This window comes from Arachis ipaensis, chromosome B02 (assembly GCF_000816755.2).
Source record: "Arachis ipaensis cultivar K30076 chromosome B02, Araip1.1, whole genome shotgun sequence".
In the NCBI taxonomy this organism is placed as follows: domain Eukaryota; kingdom Viridiplantae; phylum Streptophyta; class Magnoliopsida; order Fabales; family Fabaceae; genus Arachis; species Arachis ipaensis.
In genome coordinates this window covers 55,799,680-55,814,726 of record NC_029786.2, presented here as the reverse complement: position 1 = coordinate 55,814,726, position 15,047 = coordinate 55,799,680, and the positions used below count along the sequence as shown (strand labels likewise).

At 34.8% G+C, this 15,047-nt stretch overlaps 1 pseudogene; it reads right to left on the bottom strand.

Moving 5' to 3' along the window:
• LOC107627265 lies at window positions 6,031-14,287 on the bottom strand (annotated as a pseudogene).

The following is a 15,047-nucleotide window of genomic DNA, read 5'->3' as shown; positions in this document are numbered from 1 at the left end:
TAATATTTCTTTTAGAATAATAAAAGAATTATTAATATTTCTTTTAAAATATAAAAGCATTTTTATTCTAAAATATATCTTTTCAAAAGTAATTATTAATATTTCTTTTAGAATAATAAAAGAATTATTAATATTTCTTTTAAAATATAAAAGCATTTTTTTAATATTTCTTTTTATATATTTTATATTGAGCAACCGTGCATATATAGCAAGTTTTAGTTTAATAGTAATATCACTATGAACAATTAGGTTTTCCCAGGACTCATCCAAGAACTGGATGAGTTTACCAAGACATAGCCAAGAGTTTAGAGACGGCGTCAATAGATTCTTGGACTATGCTTACTCCGTTGGAAATCCTCAAGGAGAGGAAATTCTATGTCCTTGTGCTAAATGTTGCAACTTCCTTTGTATTTTAATGACTTATAACTTGCCACCATGGATGTGTATGAAACAAGAATACTTTATGATATTGACGTGTACCTGCAACCATTGATTGAGGAATTGAAGGAGTTATGGGAACTTGGGATAGAAACATACGATGCTGCAAGAAATAAAACTTTTCAAATGCATGCAGCTCTCTTATGGACAATTAGTGATTTTCCTGCATATGCAATGTTATCCGGGTGGAGTACAAAGGGGAAACTAGCTTGCCCTTCTTGTAACTATGGGACTTGTTCTAGTTATCTTACACATAGTCGGAAGATGTGTTATATGGGTCATCGTGTTTTTTTGCCCGAGGAACATCCATGGAGAACTAATAAGAGGTCATTTAATGGAAAAGAAGAACATCGGAAAGCTCCACCGTTGCTAGAGGGCATGGAAGTTTTAAGTCACTTAGATTCTATGGAGAATTCCTTTGGGAAGACAAAAAAAAAGGTGAATGAAGGCCCGTGGAGGAAAAGGTCAATCTTTTTTGGACATTGAATGATTTATACTTTTTTCCTTCATTACACTAAATAGTAGGGAAGTGGAATGAAAGATGTATATACTTTAACTTTTTAATTGCATTAAACAGTAGGAAAGTGGAATGAAAGATGTATCACTTTTTTATATATGTGTCTTATGACATGCCTTCTTGTTTATTACTATTAAATAGTAGTCTTCAATTACATCCTCAGCAAACAGCTCCTTCAGTTCCACAATGTTATCTCCTTCAGCTCCTTCTTGTTTATTACTATTAAATAGTAGTCTTCAATTATATCCTCAGCAAACAACTCCATTCAGTTTCTTAATGATTTATTAAAGGCTGAATTTGGTGTTGGGAAAGAACTTTATTTACATTGCCAAATTCTAATGTCTAATGTCATCTTTTATTTTGTTTTATTTTAGAAATACAATGGAAACAAGAACTACTCCAAAGCGGAGAAGACTGGTAAAACAGTATCAAAGCAACAAGCAATTCATGCAGAAAAATACAGCAGAAATTCATAAGAAACAGCATTTTATCTCTCCAATGATGGCTGGTGGTCATGGACAAAAGAGAGTGACTCCTATGCCTTCTAAGCAAAGCACTCAAAAAGAAGTCCCAATTTCCAAAAGAATGAAAAGTATGCCGAACCAGAAAATTGGAGCTAGTGAAGAAGAACCAGAAAATCTTAAAAAGCGTCCAACCATGGGTATGGATAAATTTTTGGAGACACATGGGGTTCATTTGGAAAGAGAAGATGACGATTTTGAACCAAGTGCTGAAAACGAAAGATTTCACAGGTTGATGTGTTTGTTGCAACTCGAACTGGACGAAAAGGAAAAGAGCTTGATTCAGGAACACAAGCTGTTATTGTAAGTCATAATAAGTTGAAGTAGAACTGCCTTAATTTATAAATTGATCTAAAATAAAACTGCCTTAATTTACAGTATTATTTTAAGTCAGATTGTCCTATATACAACTTAAGATCCTATCCTGAATATAAAATCCTGGATTCTCTTCTACCCTTAAGATTTCCACCGGAGGGTTTAAACTAAAAAAATGTATTGTTATAGATTTAAAACCAAAGTCAATTCCCCCTGGAGGAGGATTCTTCTTGAAAGCTAATATAATTTATAAATAACTAATTAAGTAGATTTAAAACATACATGATCATGTTTTGTGGGGTCCATAATTAAAATATACATGTGAATTGCTTATGCTTTAATTTATTTAGATATAGCAGGCGAGAAGTCAAAGATATAAATGTTAAATGATATATTACCTCTTAATTCTAATTAAAATAACAGTGATTTGGGATTTGGTAGGCATTAATTTAAGACAGCTTGCTTTTTTAGGTTTGAAATTAATCAAATCATCCTTTAATTTCTGTCATCTATTTATATTTAATGGGTAGCTGATATGGACATGACTGGTAAAGGACATAAAATCTAAGTTTTAACTTTTAATATGTTCATTATATCATTATTAAAAGTATTAAAAGTTTCCCCAATGAAGTTCTTATCTCAGAAACTTTCATTAATGCTGCATCCCTACTCTCATTTGCTTCCATTAACTCCCTCTTGAGTGTCTCAATTGAAACTATTCACATGTCCTTAAGAACTTGAGAAACTTTCTCAGATTCAGTTCTATTTGGGAAACTCATCATCACATTCTTGCTATGCTTCTTCTTGAACCGAGGAAATAGCCATGACATAACACCTTTACTTTTAGGCTGTTTTGGAAAGAAGCATGAGAATCAGTGAGTGGAACAAGCTAAAATTGTTATGTTTTCTTTTAATAGGATAAACTTAAGAGCCACCAAGAAGCTGGAGACACTCCCGAGAAAGCATTTACTGCAGTATTTGGCAAAGAACAACCAGGAAAAGTTCGATGTTATGGGAGGACAATCACAAAAACATCTCTGCAGAAAGAACGGGAGATTGCTAAAATTAAGCAACAACATGCAGAGACTATAAGTTCAATGAAAACTGAACTTCATGAGACAAAAGATAGAGTCCAAAGTTTGGAGGATCTTGTGAAGCTTCTCTTGCAACAGAGTTCTCTTGGCACAAATATTGATGAAGCACTATCTTTATTACGAGCCAAGGAATCAACACATGATATAAATAGTAAGCAATGTTCGAATGGCAACGATCGTCCTTCCTCATCAACTCGTGATCCAAAGTGATGACCAGGTATAATAAAAAAATTTGCAGTAATTTTTGTGATTTATCATTTATTGGGAATGGACTATCAACATTTTTGGCCTTTGCTTTCTCTGTCTTCTGCCATCTTACTTCATGGTGGCTTCTGCAATACACTCTTGCTATTTTTAATCAATCATCTTTTTTTTCCTTTTTAATTACTTATTTTTGTAGCGTTGTGCTACTGTGAGGAAGAAAATTTTTTCCTCATTGCTGAAATAATGTGGCTATGTTGGGGAGTGATGCGTGTTGTCACTGCAACAGACTCTAGTAACTGCTGTTTCATTCGCAGGAATAGCAGAAATTGTCAAGGGAGTTGTTTCATATCTTTATCTTTTCATTTTTTTCCCCTTCAAATTTATGTTTCAGTCATTTATTTCTCTGTTGCTTTCTCTCAAACATAAATTGATTAATTTTATACGATAGTGATAATAAAAGAATAATCATTAAAAAATAAAAGAGAAAAATCTAATATAGCAGCAACGTTATTTCCTTCCACACCAAACAGTTATGTGAGTGAAGTCTCTTCCTGTGAGCTTGTTCCTTCTGATTCTATGATTCTAAATAAGAACTACTAAGCTAATACCTTTTTGGAGCATTCATCATTATCTGAATTGCATTTCTCTTTCTCAGTTTACTCAGGTACTTCATCAAACACATACCATGCATCATTTTCCGTTATTGCACCTTTTATGTTTCAATTTTTTTTTAAATGCAACTTTAACTAAACCCCAATTCATTTAAATGCAGCAGTTATTGGACTCAGTGGAGGCAAGAGGATTTTGAGTTCATCATACCATTACTCTGATGTTACCGAAAAGCTTTCATTTGGCACTGATTTTGGATCCACACATTATCAGATTGTTCCAACAAAGTCAAGCATAGATATTTTGATATTATTTTGATTGATATTAATTACTATTTTGTTATGACAATTATTGTTAGACAAAAATTTTATTATTTTGTTGAGAATTATTGATGAACATGTATTAGAAATACTAATTGAACTTTTTAATATCTATTTTAATTAGAATTTTATTTTTAGTTATTTTGTCTCTTTTATAATTATTTTTTATTGTGCACAAATTTATTTATTAATTAAAATAATTACACATGTATGAACAAAAAATTTTATTGTAAATTTTATTTTTTATATTTTTATTACAAAAATAATTTTTATTTTTATCAAAAAGACAACCCTTTTATTAGTTGCATATTTTGAATATTAGACAACACTTGTATGGTTGCATATCCAAAAGAAAAAGCAACACTTGTATAGGTTGCATATCCAAAAGAAAAGGCAATATTTTAAAGGGTTGCATATTCAAAACTAATAAGCAACAACTTATAAGCAACACGTAAAAGAGTTGCATTTTATTGCAAATAGGCTACACTTTTTAGTAGTGACCAAAATACGAGAGAGGAGACAACACTGCAAAAGTGTTGTCTCAAACACACCTTTGAAGTGTTGTTGTTTTTCAACCAAAGGCAACACTTATCAAGTGTTGCTCTCAAAAGCGTTGCTTTTGAAACAAAAAAGTGTTGCCTTGATCTAAGGCAACGGCTGCATATGCAACGCCGACCAAAAACGTTGCCTTAGGCCCAAAAGTGTTGCCATTGATCAAAAGCAACTTTTTGTCAGCCTTTAGGCAACCCTTTTTAAATGTTGCCTCAACCTGAAAATGTTGTAGTGCACGATAGAACTCTTCTTCATTCATAAAGTTGTCAAGTAAAAGTAGTTGATTGAATATTAAAATTTTAGTTTCATGTTTGAATATTAAAATTTTAGTTTGATGATGGCTTTGCATCTATATTTCTGGGATTAAATTTATTAACTAATCAATTAGAGTATTAATTAACAGTAATTAACTAGTATATGGATAGGAAAAAAAAAAATTCAATAAAAAAAAAAAAATAGATACTTCGACCTTTAATATTTTTATTTTAGAATAATATGATCTTTATATTAAAAAAATCCGTTAAATAGTAGCGACAATTATTTTTGTAAGAATTTTATTTGTGTTTTGTGGGGAGTTTTAGACCCTTACAAAATTCTTTTTAATAATATGACTAGCTATACCACTTTTTTCATCCTCATATTACAACATTTTAGAGCTGAGACAATATTTAAAAAGTGTTGTCTAAAGATTGATAAAAGGTTGTCTTTAATCTATAACAACGTTTTGGAACTTGAGACGTTTTTGGAGGCCTTGCAGATGCGGTCGTTACCTTAGGTCAAGGCAACGCTTTTTTGCTTCAAAAGCAACGCTTCCATAGACAACTCTTCAAAAATGTTGATAACTCTTCAGAAATGTTGATTATTCTTTAAAACACACAACGCTTCTAAACTGTTTTAGACAACACTTTACACCTGTTCTTTTAGCTGTCATACTTCAGCTACAAGCAAAAAGCATTGTCTTTTTTTCTGAGTATGCAACACGTTGAAGTGTTGCCTATTGTTTAGAATATATAACACGTTGAAATGTTGCCTATTTATTTAAATTTACAACCTGCTAAAGTGTTGCCTGTCAAGTTGATATGCAACCCTTGGAAGTATTGTCTATTCTTCTAGTTATACAACCCATATAAGTGTTGCCTCTAAACTAAATATGCAACCATTGAAAGGTTATCTTTTTGGCTAAAAATAAGGATGATTTTTGTATTGAAAATACAAAAGAGACATGTATATCATTTAATTATTAAATAAATTTGTACACAATAAAATTCAAAAATAAAGAGATAAAACCCCAGCTGAAATTCTTAAGAATTATAGGGACTTGAGACAAAGCATAATTACGCAAATAAATAAATAAAACTCCTACAATTGAACAAATTCAGAGTTTCAGACAGCAGAGGATTTTTGCTTAAGTTACAAAGTTTCTTGAGTTGAGTCCTTGCCACATATGACTATCTATGGTTACACATATGCAAAATGCATTATAATGCATATAATTTGAATTTAGTTTAGTTGTCAGCAATAACTAGAGACTCAATTAATAGTAATTATTATAAGATGCATAGATCAGTTTCCAAATCTACACGTCTTTGTACAATAATGGAAAAGAAGCCTGGAAACCCCTTAAGTCCAGATATCATATTTCCCAACTCAATCTCTACAACTCCCCTTGGATCTGTCTTTAACCAAAAGTATTTACGCTTTTCGTCATCATTAAGCAGATGTCTCCCTGGCCATACTAGTAAGTCTCTGTAAATATCTAGCACAACATCTGCAAATTCAAGATTACAAAGAATTTAGTATCTATTTATGATTAGGATTATCCCCATATATAAGGAAAACAATGTTGTGACTTGTGAAGCCAAATGTAGCTTACTCTTTTTCTTTTTGGTAATGGTTCCTGCAACATATCCGCTCTTCATTTTTCAGCATCACCTAAAAATTTTACAAACTATGATGAACTGATACAGATAAAGAATCCCATCATCTGGTGTGAATTCTTGAAAGGAAAAAAAGTTACCTGGCCTATTCGATGTATTTAAACAGAAACTATTTTCCACTAAAAATCACTTGCAGTTTTCATCATTATTCATTACTATGTCAAGTCATTTTGCCAACAAAATAAAATTGATTTAATACTAGCAGCAACACTTGTGATTGATGTTTTGTTACCTTTACAGGTTCGTTTGAGTAAGTCACTTCCCTTAGCAAGTAGCTCTTGGCTGCCGACGCCTAGAAAATTTTCTCCATTAAGAATCTCCCTACTATCACTTGTGTTTGTATTGTTATATTTATTGTAATTGGTATTTGTAGTACCTTTGCCACAAATTCCAATCCCTCCCCTGCCTTCCTCTAATGGTGTCACTGCAGCAATGTTCCATACCTCTTTTAATGCTCTTGCCTTCAGGGTAGCTACTTCTCTTAGAGCTGCAAACATTAATAATTAAGATCAGGGTCATCATTACTATCTCTTAGTGTCACACTACCCATGGCAGCATGAACACAAGACACATTTTGTCCTATGAGGGGCTAATTGACAATGCAACTATACACTTGTTGATTCTTAACAGTGTCATCAAGGAGTGCTACCTGTTGCAACTGTAGCGAAAAGAGTAGTGATATCATCATGAGAGCTGACATTGACAGCTGAGCTAACCACAGAAGCTAGGTGATCTTTCTCAGCCCCTATTGTCTCAGCAGCCTCGACACACTACGCGGCCATCGATGTGGTTGTAGAGGCCACAACCATGCTAGTTTTGGCCATCCTCTCATCCTTGCTTGGTGTAGATGAAGCAGCCATTGCAGTCGCGATGGCTGCCACAAAAGAAGCCACTATAGCCACTGAGATAGTAGCATGCAGCTGGGCATTATGAGTTCTTATTTCTTCTTTCTTCTTTTTCCTTCTATCTCCCTAGCCATGTTGGTAAGTTTGTGCAAATATCTAGCACAACATCTGCAAATTTAAGATTACAAAGACTTTAGTATCTGTTTATGATAAGGATTATCCCTATATATAAGAAAAACAATATTGTGATTTGTGAAGCCAAAAATAGCTTACTCTCTTTTTTTTTTGGTAATGATTCCTGCAACATGTTTGCTTTTGATTTTCAGCATCACCTGAAATTTTTACAAATCATGATGAACTAATATAGATAAAGAATTCCATCATCTGGTGTGAATTCTTGTAAGGAAAAAAAATTACTTGCCTATACATATAGCAAATTATTGTCTCTTGAAAACTTTATAACGACCAGACATAAAAAAGAAAGTAAAGACACAATAAAATTCAGTTTCATCTACTGGTTTTTACCAAGGCTATAGATCTAAGATGAACATATTGATAATTAAAATATAGGAAAAAAAAGACAATTAGTAGAAAGAGAAAAAATGTTAGTGAAAAAAAAAACTTATTTTTAAAATTTACCTGTGATTTCGTGTATGTATCTTTAGTGATGTAGCAGAATTTCTGCACATTCAAGGGTTAATTTTCTCATACTTCTTAAACATTGAGAAGTGAAAAAACAATAATCAATTAATCAGAATTATAAAGTTTGATAAGATATATCATAAAGAAAGGCATTGAATGAATGCCTATTGTAAGAACCAAAATAACCGCTTTAATAAAATAATAATTTTAACTGCCCAAAATAGGATAAAAAATATAGAAATGATATTTTAAAAATAAAAAGGTAAAATTTGAATTCAATGAATTTTTCTAAGTGGAAAAATGTATCTTTTGCGAAAATATTTTGAAAAAATACGGCAGTACCGGCTCTAGTCTTTCCGGTACTGCGTATTTAGAAAAATAAGATTTTAAAAATTGAATTTATTGTTTTGAAAAGACAAAAACAATTTAAAGTTGAAAACTAGACACTAATTCTAAGGAGTTAGCCCAAAGTTGGGCCAAACAGACCTTAAACGCTAACGGGTTAGAACGGCCAAACCCAACATATATAAACGCAACTAGTGAGCATTTTAGCCCATTTTTAACCCTAAAACAAGAAAGGGGCGCTGCTGAAGTGAGAAGAGTGGAGGTGAGGGTTTGCACTATTCACCTTCTTCTTCTTTTGTCCATAACTTGAGTTACGGAGCTCCGATTCGTGAATGGTTTGCGGCCATGCGAAGCTCTCGTCGAATCCGTCACTTCTAGCTAGGTATTCTGGTAAGCATTTCGAAAATCCCAGCCCAGTTTTCAGCCATTGTGAATTTTGAAATTTTGGATTTTGGTTTGAGTGGATTTTTGTGATTTTGGATGTTTAGGTACACTCTAGCACTTGGTTCCTATTGGGTTTTGTACTAATCAACTATGGGTAAGGTAAGCTTGCTCTTATCCCTTGTGAAATTGTGTATTTAGGAACCCTAGGTATTGGTTTGTGGTAAATTAATGTGTATAGGTTAGAAAATTTTATTGTTGATGCTTGTTGGAGTTGATTGGTGGATTAGTTGATGCTTGGAGGCTTCTTTTGGACTCAAATTTAGTGTGCGGTGCATATTAGAAATCGGCCAAGGTATGATTTCAATTTTCTCTATGTAATATGTAATATTTCTCGACACTTAGGCTAGTGGACCATAGGATATGTTTGAATTGTTAATAGTGGATTATCATTATTGGTGTTTATGATGATTTTGGATGAATTATGATGATAATTGTTGATGTTGGGGTGAATAATGATAACTATATAAATTATGATGAAATATGATAAATTGTGTTAGTGAAGAGTCAAATTCTGTAAAATTGTGAAGGTTGGAATCTTGATTGAGAATTTGGGAAGTTTTGTTGAATTATGTTTATAAAGTTGAATGAAATAGGTTTAAAATGATGGATGAAGTTAATTGGTAACTGGGGAAACATATGGTTGTGACGGTGGGAATGAATGGTGAGTTTTTGTGTGGTTTTGAATGTTTATGAATTGGTTTTGGTTGTGAAATTTTGAGATTTAGAGAACCTTGCTGATTTTGTAAAACTTGATTTTTGGCGAACTTTGGCAGATCATAACTTGAGCCTCGAATCTTCAATATAAAGGTTGTTTTAAGAATTTTAAAACAATATAAAGTTTGAGGAAAATGGAGTTTTGTAGAGGAAGTTATGAACATTTAAAGTTTGGTGTTTAAAACTGATTTCTGCAACTTTACAAAATTTTACAAGTCTGGGAGTGCATGCGTACGCGGAATGATGAACGGATATTTTATACGCTTTTTGCCATCATTTTCATATAGTTTTTAGTATGTTTCGTTTAAGTTTTATTAAGTTTTCATAGGTTTTAGTGCAAAATACACATTTTTGGATTCTACTTTGAGTTTGTGTGTTTTTATGCAATTTCAGGTATTTTCTGGCTGAAATTGAGGAGCTGGAGCAAAAGTCTGATTCAGAGACAGAGAAAGCACTGCAGATGCTGTCAGGATCTGACCTCCTTGAACTCAAAAGAGCTTTTCTGGAGCTACAGAAGTCCAAATGGAGCGTTCTTAATGGCTATGAAAAGCTAACATCCAGAGCTTTCCAGCAATGTATAATAGTTTATACTTTGCTTCAGAATTGAAGGCTCAAAACTGGCATCCAACGCCCACAAAGGATTCCAGGCAGGCGTTCGACGCCCCAGGAGCCTCCTAGCATATGGATCTCAATTAAGCTTAGCCCAAACACTCACCAAGTGGGCCTGATGAGTGAACAAAACCGTCGGCTAGGAATTTTATCTCAAAATAAGGTTAGCGTTGTAAGTATAGTTCCAAGCCAACAAGTAATGCTCAAATCAAATAATAAATTCAAAACAAATTATCCGAGAGTAATGAAACCTCGGGTCGTTCTCCCTAGGAATGCAAATGAAATGTTTTCTCTTTTGGTTTTGAGGGATGAGGAAAAGGGGGTTTTCAAGCAAGAAATGAAAGATTAAAAGAACGTAAGCAATAAAAGAACTAAGGAATGCTCAAAATTGTACTTTATGCAAGTAAAGGGGAGACAAGATAAAAACTTAGTGAAAATGCTATAAATGCAATGAAAGAGCCTTGACTTGGGAATGAGGATCCAAGGAATCCTATCATCGCCATAACCACAACTATGGTAATTATGATGAGTCAATCTTGCCTAGTCAACCCCAACCATCGAGGAGTAAGTCAAGCAAGCATAATTGACCTTAATCCATAAGTCCTAACCAACTTACCAAACTAGTTGATAAAAGGCTAGCGTCAATGGAAACAAGAGTCAACTAACTACCCAAAAATTACCACTAAATGTCGAACATTATGACTCTAGTATCCTAGGAACTCAAACCACGAGCCAAGGTGGGAAAATATACTCAGAATCTAAGGTTGGCATTTTCACAAATACCTTGTGTGCATAAGAATAAAACATGGGAAATTGCAAAGTAAAATGGAAAACTATAACCAACTATCAACCAAACCAAACACAAACAAGCAATCAAACGTAAAGGAAGCATGAAATGTAAAATTCATTAGTCAAAACTTCAAGTAACACAAAATTGCAATATGAAAAAAGTAACTTGAACCAAAAGGAAATGGAAGTAAAAGTGCTTGAATTAAAGAGGAAATTGAGAGTACTTACAATTGAAGAAGTAAAATCAAAGATCAAGCTTGCTATAAAATGCTACAATGGAAATTGATAAACCCTAAGAAAGCAAAGCTATACTACTCCTACTCCTACTCCTATAGAAGCTTCCTAATACTAAGAAAAACTAAACTAAAACCTAATGCCTTTAAATGTGTTGATATCCCCTTTATATAGCCTTCCATTTCAGCCTTCCATCCTTCCAAAATGGCCCAAAAGGCCTCAGAAAATGCAAGTCACATGTTTCATTAATGAAATCATGTGTTGGGACCTGTGCGGATGTACAGATGTGTGCGTCCACACACACGGCTAGAAATTCTCCTGTGTGTACGCACAGGCACTCGTGCGCATGCACACGTCACTGTGTGTACTTTCTTTGTTTTCTTCATGTTGTCTCCCTTGTACATGCTTTCCTTCACTTTTGCCCATCCATTCTTGCCTTCAAGGCCTGAAATTACTCACAAAATATATCACGGCATCGAATGGCACAAAGGTGGGATTAAATTGCTCTATTAAAGCACAAAATTGCATATTTGTACATTTAGGATCAAACTAGGGATTAAACACAAAAGTATATTATTTTGGTGCTTAAGTGTGAGTTCATGTGCTAGAATCCATCCAATTTGAGTCAAAGTATACCATCAAATATGGACTCATCAACTCCCCCACACTTAAACAATAGCATGTCCTCATGCTAAACTGACAAGGAGAATGATAAAAAAAGGGGGTAATCAACTTATTAAATGCAACTACCTATATGCATGCAAGTATGTAAATACTATATATCTATCTATCTATCTATCTATCTATGGTATCTATATGAAATTGGTGAAAACAAACAATCAAATTCCCAAGCAAGTTTAGACAAGTAGGGCCAAGCAAGGAAATGATCCAATGCAATTAAAAATCTAAAGAATTGATTCGACGCATTAAATTGAAGTAACTTGCATGAATGCATGATAAGAAAGGTGCAGACATAGAATTGAATAATTGAACCCTCACTAGGCGTGTGTACACTCTAATCACTCGGTGTCTAAGGGTCAATTCACTCAAGTCTCTTCTAATCATGCTTTCAAGGAATCACTTTTCATCTAACAATCAACAATAAGTGATGCATGAATGCAATTATCATGAGGACTTCATATGGTTGTAATAAGGTTAGAGTCAAGGTGGGGTAGATATGGTTAAGTGGACTAAATGCAATTGAATCCTTGATTAGTTTAAGTATCCACATCAACCTATATCAATCAAATCAAAACAAAATGCAATCCTAACATCCCATCAATTCTTATTCATTAACATTCATGTATGCTTGTCTTATAAACATCACATATGCAATTCTTTATCCATTTGTTTACCCTTTTGGGTGACTTTGCGCCCTTTTTATGGTAAAAGGTGTTTTTTTTATGATGAGGAGTTTTTTTTTTTCAATTGATAATTGCATATGGTTAAGTAGTTCATACATGAATGTTCCTATTTTCCAAAGTTTTCAATGAGATACCAAAATTAAACATTTTCATTCCCTACCAGTGTTTCCCAAAAGATTCCCCTACACTTACACGAAACACACTTCATTAACCTAAGCTAATCAAGGATACAATCCAAGATAAATCATGGTTTTTTGCTTAAGGTTGTGCTGTGCTAATATCAAGAACAATGGGGTAGATAAGGCTCAAAAGGGGTTAACAATGGTAGATACAAGGGTAAGGCTATATGGGTAAAGTAAGCTTTTATCAAAGATGGCCTCAATCATGCTCAATGCAATTCAATACATCAACTAATGGAAATAAAGAATTAAGTAAAACCAAGATTACAATGATAGAAGAGATATATCATACAATGAACAGAGTTAGTGGTTAAAATGTGTAACCACTCAATGTAGCTCAAAAACTCACAAGGTATTTGTTCTTTACTCTTCTATGTTCCAAAAGAAATCATTCAAGCAAGTTTGAAAATAGTTTTCTCAATCAATTTAATAGCATGCCCTTGAAACAAAATTTCTTGGTAAATTTGTTGTTTTTCACCAAAATTATTTCCTATATGTATGTATGATGTGATGGATGCAAAATTTTTCAAACTTTCCTAGTTCTTTTCCTAATTTTCAACAAGCAAAAAGTAACATGAACAATTAGGATCAAGATATCTAGGCATAAGCTATTCACATCATCCAATCACAATCCATATCTATACTATGTACCAAGCAATATAAAGATGCAATATATATATACCAAAACTAGAAATGCAATACTAAGGATAACTAAAAGTGACTAATATATATATACCAAAATAAAAAGTGCATAAGTCAAAGTGCTAAAAGTATCCAAAAAAAAAGCATAATAAAAACTTAAAATAAACTAAATAGAAGTGTTCAGGAGAGAATATTTACACCCAAAAATAGAAGATCCTCCCCCACACTTAAGTCATGCACTGTCCTCAGTGCTAAAGGAACCAATCTGGAGAGGTCAACCATGTGAAGCTCCACCGCCGGGCGGTGGTGGGTGGTGGTGACGCTGGTAGACAATGAGGGCGCTGGATGGCTGTGTGGTGGTCTGTGCTCTAGGCTCGGCTACAGCTGTGGGCTCCTCTACTCTCGGCTCCTCAGCTGTGGGCTCCTCAATCTTATACTATGTAAGCTCCTCAACTATCTGCTCCTTAACTCCACGCTCCTCAGCTACTACCTCCTCAACCCTAGGCTCCGCTGGTCTCTGGCCTGGGTGCTCGACTACCTGGCTAGCTTCAGCTGCTGGCTCCTGCGATGCAAGCTCCTGGGCCTCTGGCTCTGGTGTATCTGGAGGAGGTGGCCCAGGGTCTCTACCCTCAGACTTTGCCACTATCCACTGGAAGCAGCGAGCATTACGGCGCTCATAACGGTGCATGGCCTGGAGGATATCTCGACACAACTCATACGGTGCCTGAGGTCGTGGTGTGGGTACAGGAGCTGTGGGAGGTGCTGATGGCTCTGCTGTGGCTGTTGAAGGCGCAGAGGTCTTCCTCTTCTTTTGGGGTGGCCCGTCGTAATTTCTGTATGGCAAGAAAGGCTGCTTACTGAGGTAGACAGACGTCCGATTTGTTGGGCGTCTCTCTACACCAGATAAGGCTGCTAATCTGGTAATCAGTAATGGAAAGGGAACGTTGAATTTTAACTGTTGGTTCACCTTCATCGTTGACTCTCTGATAAGGGGAAGAACAGAGATCCCCTTTCCCTCCAGAATAGCCCATAGTATCACTGCCACACGAACTCTGATATGCGTGGCATGCGTGCTAGGAAGGATGTAATCGGCAATGATCTGCTACCAGATCCTTGCCTCCGGGTTGAGATCTGTGCATGCAATGCTCAATGGGACTGCCTGCTCTCCCTTGCTATATTCCCATCTAGCGTCAGGCTGGCCAATCTTTTCCAGGACCACATCTAAGGAAATCTTGCCCAATGAGACGTCCTTCATTATTTGAGTGTAAGCGTCCCTAGCCGGAGGAATATGCGGGATGCCTAAGAGGGCCTCTAAAGCAGTATCAGAGGTATCCAAGGTGACACCTCTGAGAAAAACAGTTTGGGCATCCCTCTTTAGGAAATTTGCGTAAAATTCTTTGACCTGGTGTTCATTTACTTCCACCGGGTCGAATTTTACGAATTCCCACTGGTAAAAATTGATTCTGTTTAGAATGGCATCCGCATACTTCTCAGGCAGGTTTAGCTTCCTCTCATAATGAAAGGCGCGCTTTTCTAGTTTCTTATATTGTTCTTGGGCCTCAGAGTTAATGAAAGTATCCGGATGGTCACTTGGCGGCACGGGAGGAGGAGGACGAGCCAAGGGGTTGGCTTTCTCCTTTCCCTTACGGCCCATCCTGAAAAAGACAAAAATAGAATACAACTCAGGGAACAGATAAAATCACAAAAAGAAGAAGGATATAATCGAACAATTC